This window comes from Lathyrus oleraceus, chromosome 4, assembly GCF_024323335.1.
Source record: "Lathyrus oleraceus cultivar Zhongwan6 chromosome 4, CAAS_Psat_ZW6_1.0, whole genome shotgun sequence".
In the NCBI taxonomy this organism is placed as follows: Eukaryota; Viridiplantae; Streptophyta; class Magnoliopsida; order Fabales; family Fabaceae; genus Lathyrus; species Lathyrus oleraceus.
Window position 1 is genome coordinate 99818964 of NC_066582.1, and position 7844 is coordinate 99826807.

The following is a 7844-nucleotide window of genomic DNA, read 5'->3' on the forward strand; positions in this document are numbered from 1 at the left end:
CCCACTCGTCTGTGGGTGGTAGGGTGTTGCTACGCGGTGCCAGACTCCATATTTCAGTAATAGCTTTTCAAAAATCCTTGAAATAAAATGGGGGCCACCATCACTAATGACAAGTCTCGACACTCTGAATCTAGGGAAGATTATTCGCTTAAAGAGTCTAATTACCACTCGTGTGGCATTCGTTAGAGAGGCTATGGCCTCAATCCATTTTGATACGTAATCGACCGCAACAATGATATACTTGTTACCAAAAGAGGATAGGAAAGGTCCCATAAAATCGATTCCCCAAACATCGAAGACTTCTACTTCCAAAATGCCTTTAAGCGGCATTTCGTCGCGTCTAGATATGTTGCCAGTGCGTTGACACCGGTCGCAATTTGTGATCGTGATGTGGACATCTTTCCACAGAGTGGGCCAAAAGAGGTCGACTTGCAAGATCTTAGTGTAAGTCTTCGAGGTGCTCGCATGTCCTCCATAAGGAGTAGAATGACAGTGGGAAATTATGTTTTCCAGCTCATCTTCTGGGACACATCGACGAAAAATGCCGTCGGCGCATCTCTTGAGAAGTAGAGGATCATCCCAATAGTAGTGTTTAAGATCGTGGAAGAATTTTTTCTTTTGTTGGTAGGTCAAGTCTGGAGGAAGCACCCTAGCTGCTAAGTAGTTGACGAAGTCAGCGTACCATGGTAGTGTGGTTTGGGTGTTGATTGCTTCCACTACTTCTTTTGTTTTGGTATCCTTATGGGTTTGACGCATCTTTAGGTGTATTGCTTTCTAATTGGGCTATGAGTCTTTCGTACGGAAAATCATCGTTTATAGGTACTCGTTCAGGTTTTATACCTTCCATTCTTGACAAGTGATCGGCCACGACGTTTTCTGTGCCCCTTTTATCCTTGATTTCTAGGTCAAACTCTTGTAATAGTAAGATCCACCTTAGGAGTCTCGGTTTGACGTCTTTTTTGTTTAACATGTATCTAATTGCAGCATGATCGGTATAGATAAGTATCTTTGCTCTTACTAGGTAGGAACAGAATTTATCCAGAGCGAACACTACGGCTAAAAGTTCCTTTTATGTGGTGGCATATTTCATCTATACAAGGTCTAGGGTTCTACTTACATAGTATATTGCATGAAGTTTCTTATCCCTTCTCTGTCCTAAGACTGCGCCTACAACATAGTCACTAGCGTCACACATGATTTCAAAAGGTAATCTCCAATCGGGCGGTTGCATGATAGGTGCGGTAATAAGAGCTATTTTTAGTTGTTCAAACACCGTTAGGCATTTATCGTCAAAGATGAATTCAGCGTCTTTCATCAATAAGCCAGTCAGTGGTTTGGTGATTTTTGAGAAATCGTTAATGAATTGCCGGTAGAAACCGGCGTGTCCTAAGAAGCTTCATATTTCTCTTACGGTTTTCGGAGGCTGGAGGTTTTCTATAACTTCTATTTTGGCTTTGTCGACTTCAATCTCCTTGTTGGATACTATGTGTCCGAGCACGATTCCTTGTCGGACCATGAAATGGCATTTTTCCCAGTTTAGCACGAGGTTCACTTTTATGCATCTTTTTAATACCATTCTAAGATTCGATAAGCAGCCTTCAAAGCTCTGTCCGCATACGGAGAAATCGTCCATGAAGACTTCCATGATGTCATATATGAAATCAACGAAAATTGACATCATGCATCTTTGGAATGTTGCGGGAGCATTACACAGTCCGAATGGCATTCGTCGGTAGGCGAATGTACCATAGGGGCATGTGAAGGTCATTTTCTCTTGGTCGTCGGGATGAATAGAAATTTGGAAGAATCCTGAATAACCGTCTAGGTAGCAGAAGTGAGAATGCTTAGCCAATCTTTTAAGCATTTGATCGATAAATGGTAAAGGAAAATGATCCTTCAGAGTGGCTTTGTTTAATTTTCTATAGCCAATACACATTCTACTTCCAGTAACTACTCTTTGTGCTATAGATTCTCCTTTTTCATTATTAACAAATGTGACGCCTCCCTTCTTTGGTACGACATGTACTGGGCTGACCCATTGACTATCGGATATCGGGTAGATAATACCTGTTTCTAACAGCTTTTGCACTTCTTTCTTTACTGCATCACTCAGAATGGGATTTATCCTTCTTTGATGTTCTCTAGAGGTCTTACTGTCTCCCTCTAGCATTATGCGATGCATGCATATGGAAGGGCTTATTCCTTTTAGATCTGAGATATTGTAGCCTAAAGCAGTTGGGTATTTTCTCAAAACTTGTAGAAGCTTTTCAGTCTCTATCTGTCCTAAGTCTGCATTTACTATTACAGGTCGCTCAAGTTCAGTGTCTAGGAATTTGTACCTTAGATTTTTGGGTAACGTCTTAAGTTCTAGGGCTAGTTTCTTTGGGCAAGGCATTCGCTTAGGCTGTCATCTTGGTATTCCTTACTTAAATTTTCATTTTCAAAAATAGGAGGCCTTGGAATTTTTCAGTATTTCGGAGTATGATTTTTGTTCATTCTCCATTTCTCTTATGCATTCGTCGATGACATCTAGTAGACAACATGTATCGTCTATAGCTGGTGCCTTTAGGAATTGCGTCAAAATGAATTTGACTTTTTCCTCACCAACTTCGAAGGTTATCTTGCCTTTCTTAACATCTATGATAGCTCCGGCTGTAGCTAGGAATGGTCTTCCTAATATGATATGGATGTTGGAATCCTCTTTTATATCCATGATTATAAAATCAGTAGGGATATAGAATTATCCTATGTGTACCAGAACGTTTTCTAGCATACCCACGGGAAATTTAACAGAACGGTCTGCAAGTTGTACAGACATCCTCGTAGATCTTAGTTCTCCCATTTTTAGCCTTTCGCATATGGACAAGGGCATTAAACTAATACTAGCTCCTAAGTCACATAGTGCTTTGTCGATGACAAACTTTCCGATTACACAGGGTATGGAGAAACTACCTGGGGCTTTTAGCTTAGGAGGCATATTGTTTTGTATTATGGCGCTACATTCAGCAGTAAGTGTAATGGTTTCGTTATCCTCTATCTTCTTCTTGTTAGATAAGATTTCTTTGAGAAACTTAGCATATGAGGGCATTTGAGTTATGGCTTCTGTAAAGGGTATTGTGATATTCAATTGTTTTAGAAGTTATATGAATTTTTTAAATTGCCCTACACTTTTAGATTTAACAAGTCTTTGAGGATAAGGGATAAGGGGTTTATACGGTGGTGGAGGCACATACGGTTCTTCTTTCTCCACGACCTCTTCGTTTTTATCTTCCTCTAGTTCGTATTCCTTCTCAGTCACCTTACCTGGATCTTGATGCATGGATGGGTTTTGAGTTCTAGTGTCGGTCGGTCCGTCTAGTTCTGTCCCACTTCGTAGTATGATAGCATTTTCATGACCTTTCGGGTTTGGTTGCGGCTGTCCAAGAAATATGCCTGCAGGAGCAGCGGTAGGTGCTTGTTGTTGAGCCACTTGTGAGATTTGTGTTTCCAACATTTTGTTATGTGTGGCTAATGCGTCTACCTTGTTTGCTAACTGCTTGATTTGCTCATTAGTGTGTATGTTTTGATTTAAGAAATCTTTATTTGTTTGGTCTTGGGTATCTATAAAGTTTTCCATCATTATTTCTAAGTTTGATTTCCTAGGAGCATTTTGAGTGTTTGTGGCAGCTTTTTGATATCCTGGTGGTACAACAGGTGTTTGGTTAGGTGCATACGATGCATTATTATTTTTGTACGAGAAGTTAGGATGGTTCTTCCAACCTGGGTTATAGGTATTTGAGTAAGGGTTTCCTTGAGCATAGTTCACCTGGTCTGTGGAGGTTCCTGTTAAGAGTTGACATTCTGGGGCAGTATGCCCTTGAACTCCGCATATCTCGCAGTTTGGTGCTACGGCAACCACGGTGGCTACTGGTGTTATGGTCAAGCTGCCTATCTTTTGAGTCAGGGCATCTACCTTGGCGTTGACATGGTCAAGAATGCTTAATTCATACATGCTGCCCTTCGGTTGAGGTTTTTCTACAGAGGTTCTTTCACTTCCCCATTGGTAATGATTCTGGGCCATACTTTCGATGAGTTGATAGGCCTCGTTGTATGGTTTATCCATCAGTGCGCCACCTGCGGCGGCGTCTATTGTCAATCTTGTATTGTACAAGAGACCGTTATAAAAGGTGTGAATGATCAGCCATTCTTCTAGACCGTGATGTGGGCATAGCCTCATCATGTCTTTGTATCTCTCCCAAGCTTCAAAAAGTGATTCATTATCCTTTTATTTAAACCCGTTTATTTGGGCTCTTAGCATAGCCATCTTACTAGGTAGGAAATATCGGGCTAAGAAGACTTTCTTCAACTCGTTCCACGTGTGAAAGAATTCTTTAACTTGAATTAATTTTAATGATAGCAAATTGTGTGATCATCATCCAAATTGATTGTGCATTGCATTACATGATATATTTGTGTTCTTATTTTGTCCATCATCCCACTTTATTGTTGCATAAACATACATACAAATCTACATTGAAAATTCCCTTCAAATAACAATTAAAATGCATTTTATATCAGTATGTATCAATACATGAGCCTCTGCATCGATACATGTAGCATGTGATTAATCACAAAACAATTTCTGTTCAGTATGCATCGATGCATACGAGCCATGCATCAATACATGGAAGGGCAAAAACTCTATGCATCGAGACACACGAACTCTGCATTGATACATGACCACTTGAGACAGCCTGTGCATCAATACATGCGCAATAGGCATCGATACATGACCACTTGAGACAGCCTGTGCATCAATACATAAGCATTAAGCATCGATGTATATCAGTGTAAAAATCACATGCATCGATACACACGATTTATGCATCGATACATGAGAAATTAATTTCACCAAATATTCACACAACTTACAGTATGTATCGATACACACTCCTATGTATCAATACACAAAGTTGTTTTAAGTCATAACAGCAACTGTTTTTGCAGCACATATAAGAACAGGTCTCAACAATAGATCAAGGCACAAATTCATTGAGGGAAAACAATTGAACACAGATCAAAAGCAGTGTTGGAGCAATTGTTTGTGAGCACATAGAAACCTGAAAGAGACTTCATCTTCTTCATCTTCTCAATCACTTTTCTTCAAGAACATTTACACATAACAATTCTTGTTCTTTGGATTAAAGAAACATCGAGATAACGTTCAGTGGTACGATCAAGGATCTAGCTGTGGGTTGCAGTGGAACGATCGAGGATCTAGCTGAGTCGAAGATTGAAGGGGGTTTCTAGGAAAAACCTACTGGTTTGTCCTTCAAGAACTGGTGTGTTCTTGAGGGTTTGGGAGTCACATTTGCAGAACACATTCAACCGCAGCGCTGCGTTTGGAGATCGGGGGATTTCGCAAGCAGGTCGTGGAACCGGTGAATTGTTTGCAACTTTGTGCAGGAAAATCTTGATCGAGCTCAGATCAAGTGAAGGTTTATACAAGAAGAGGTTCTTAGTTGTAGAATTCTGTCTTTGTATCAAAACCTTGTATCAACGAATTCGGCAATAATTGATAATCAAAGTTCTCAATTTCATTTGAAATTGAGAGGGAGACGTACCCACACGCGAGGACGACGTGGGGAACTTCCTTACCAAATCTCTGCGTATCGTATTCTTACCTTAATCTTCTTTACGTTTCAAAACTGTTTTGCAATTTCTGTTAGTGTGTGGTGATTGATCATTTTTCTGGACAGCAGTGATAATAAAACCTTTAGTCATACACCATTGCTGTTTATTATCAATCACATACACACCAACTGTTTGACAAAACGGTTAACTTGATTGTGTTCATTGGAAATAGAATTTAAGGATAAGCGCATTCAATTTGTTAGAATTCTGTGTGTATTATTTCTGTCATTCTCATTAAAATCCAGCAATTGCACTTGCGTGTCCGGCTTTCTAGTAGCGGTTCAGAATAGACGGAAGTCGATTCGGGACCGATTTTTCCGCCATTTTTGAAAACTCTGATAAAACGTTAAATCCGTTAACTTTTTAAAGAGGTGATCTATTCACCCCCCTCTCGATCACTAGCCACACCGTCTAACAAGTGGTATCAGAGCGCCGGTTCGCTGGTGCTCTGTGGCTGCCTGTAACAGTATGGATTCTGAACCAAAGGGGGCGTATAATAGAGCGCCTATTTTCAACGGTGAAAATTATGGCTACTGGAAAGACTGCATGCGAGTTCATATAAATTCTGTGGATAGGTTAGTATGGGCTGCCATTGAAAGCGGTCCGTTTCAAATTACAATGACTAATGCGGCTGGCGCCATAGTACCTAAACCAGAAGATGATTGGAATGAGAAAGATGAGAAAAAGTGGTCGTGTGATTGGAGAGCTCGAAACATGTTAATTTCAGCACTTGGTGTTGATGAGTATTATCGAGTATCCCATTGCACGACAGCTAAAGAAATGTGGGACGCTTTAGAAGTTGCCCATGAGGGTACTACTGAAGTAAAACAGTCCCGCATTAACACACTCAATCAAGAGTTTGAGCTCTTTCGCATGAAACAAGGAGAATCCATCTCCGACAAGCAAAAGAGATTCACCCATCTAACTAACCGATTGAATGCTCTTGGAAAACCTATTTCCAATGAAATTGCTACTAATAAAATTCTCAGGTGTCTTAGCAGGGAGTGGCAACCTAAAGTTACAGCAATCAAGGAAGCCAACGATCTTACAAGACTTACAATTACAACACTGTTTGGAAAGCTGGAAGAACATCAGCAAGCTTTGGAAAGTCTTGAAAAATATGAGAATAAAAGTAAGAAGGAAAAGGAGAAGAAAAGAGACAAAGAGGGAGAGAAGAAGCCAATAGCTCTTGTGGCCTCTAGCTCTAAGTCCTCACGAAAAGAGCAAAGCGACAATGATTCAAGTAGTGACAAAGACTCGGATGATGAAGAAATGGGACTGTTTGTAAGGAGATACAATAGATTCATTCGAAAGAATGGAGTCAAGCATTCCGACAAAAATCTCATGAGGTTTCGAAAACAATCTACAAATTCGAAACAAGAAGAAAACAAGAAGAGTAGAGGAAGAGGATCATGCTTTAATTGTGGTAAATCCGGACACTTTAAAACGGACTTCCCTATGAAGTATAAGGACCAAAGAAAAGATTCACCAAAAGGGTACAGCAAACAAAGAAGAGCGTATATTGCATGGGAAAGTGATAGTGATTCATCAAGTACACAAAGCTCAAGTGATGGTGATGAAGCTGCAAATCTGTGCCTTATGGCTCACACTAAAAATCTGTCCTACCACAAGAAGAAAAACAGTGACAAAAAGGTAAAACAAGCCTATTACAATAATTTTTCCTCTATGTCTTTTTCGGAATTAAAAATAGCTTTTGAAAAACTGCATAACGAAGCTGTAGATGCTTTTAAACGACTAGCTTCCGACAAACATATCTTCTCTTTTTTGGAAGGAAAAGTAAACAAAGCTGAAATTGATTTAGAAGCATTGAAAACTAGTATTGCAGAATATTCAAAAACTATTGACATTGACGGATGTAGTAGAGTTAGGTATTCTGACGCTTGCTATGTTTGGCAAAAAGAGGTAAACACTCTTAAGGTCAAATTAGAGAAAGCGCTACAACCTAAAATTACTTATGCCGTTGACCCCAAGTTGTTTAAGAAGTCATTGAATCCTCCATATGCAAAATACTCTTTTATTCTAAAGGATTCAATGAACAAGAAACAACAAACACATCATCATGGTTTATGTCATTATTGTTGTCATGCTGGCCATACCATTGAGAAATGCAAATTTAGGAGATTTCTAGTCCCTAAAGGTATTTATCAATG

The 7844-nt window shown here is 39.7% G+C and overlaps 1 non-coding gene across 1 annotated transcript; it reads left to right on the forward strand.

Moving 5' to 3' along the window:
• The first annotated feature begins 4190 nt into the window (after positions 1-4190).
• Positions 4191-4297, forward strand: LOC127077935 (small nucleolar RNA R71). Its single transcript, XR_007787694.1, has one exon. It is a non-coding gene; the product is annotated as a small nucleolar RNA R71 (small nucleolar RNA).
• The last annotated feature ends 3547 nt before the right edge of the window (positions 4298-7844 follow it).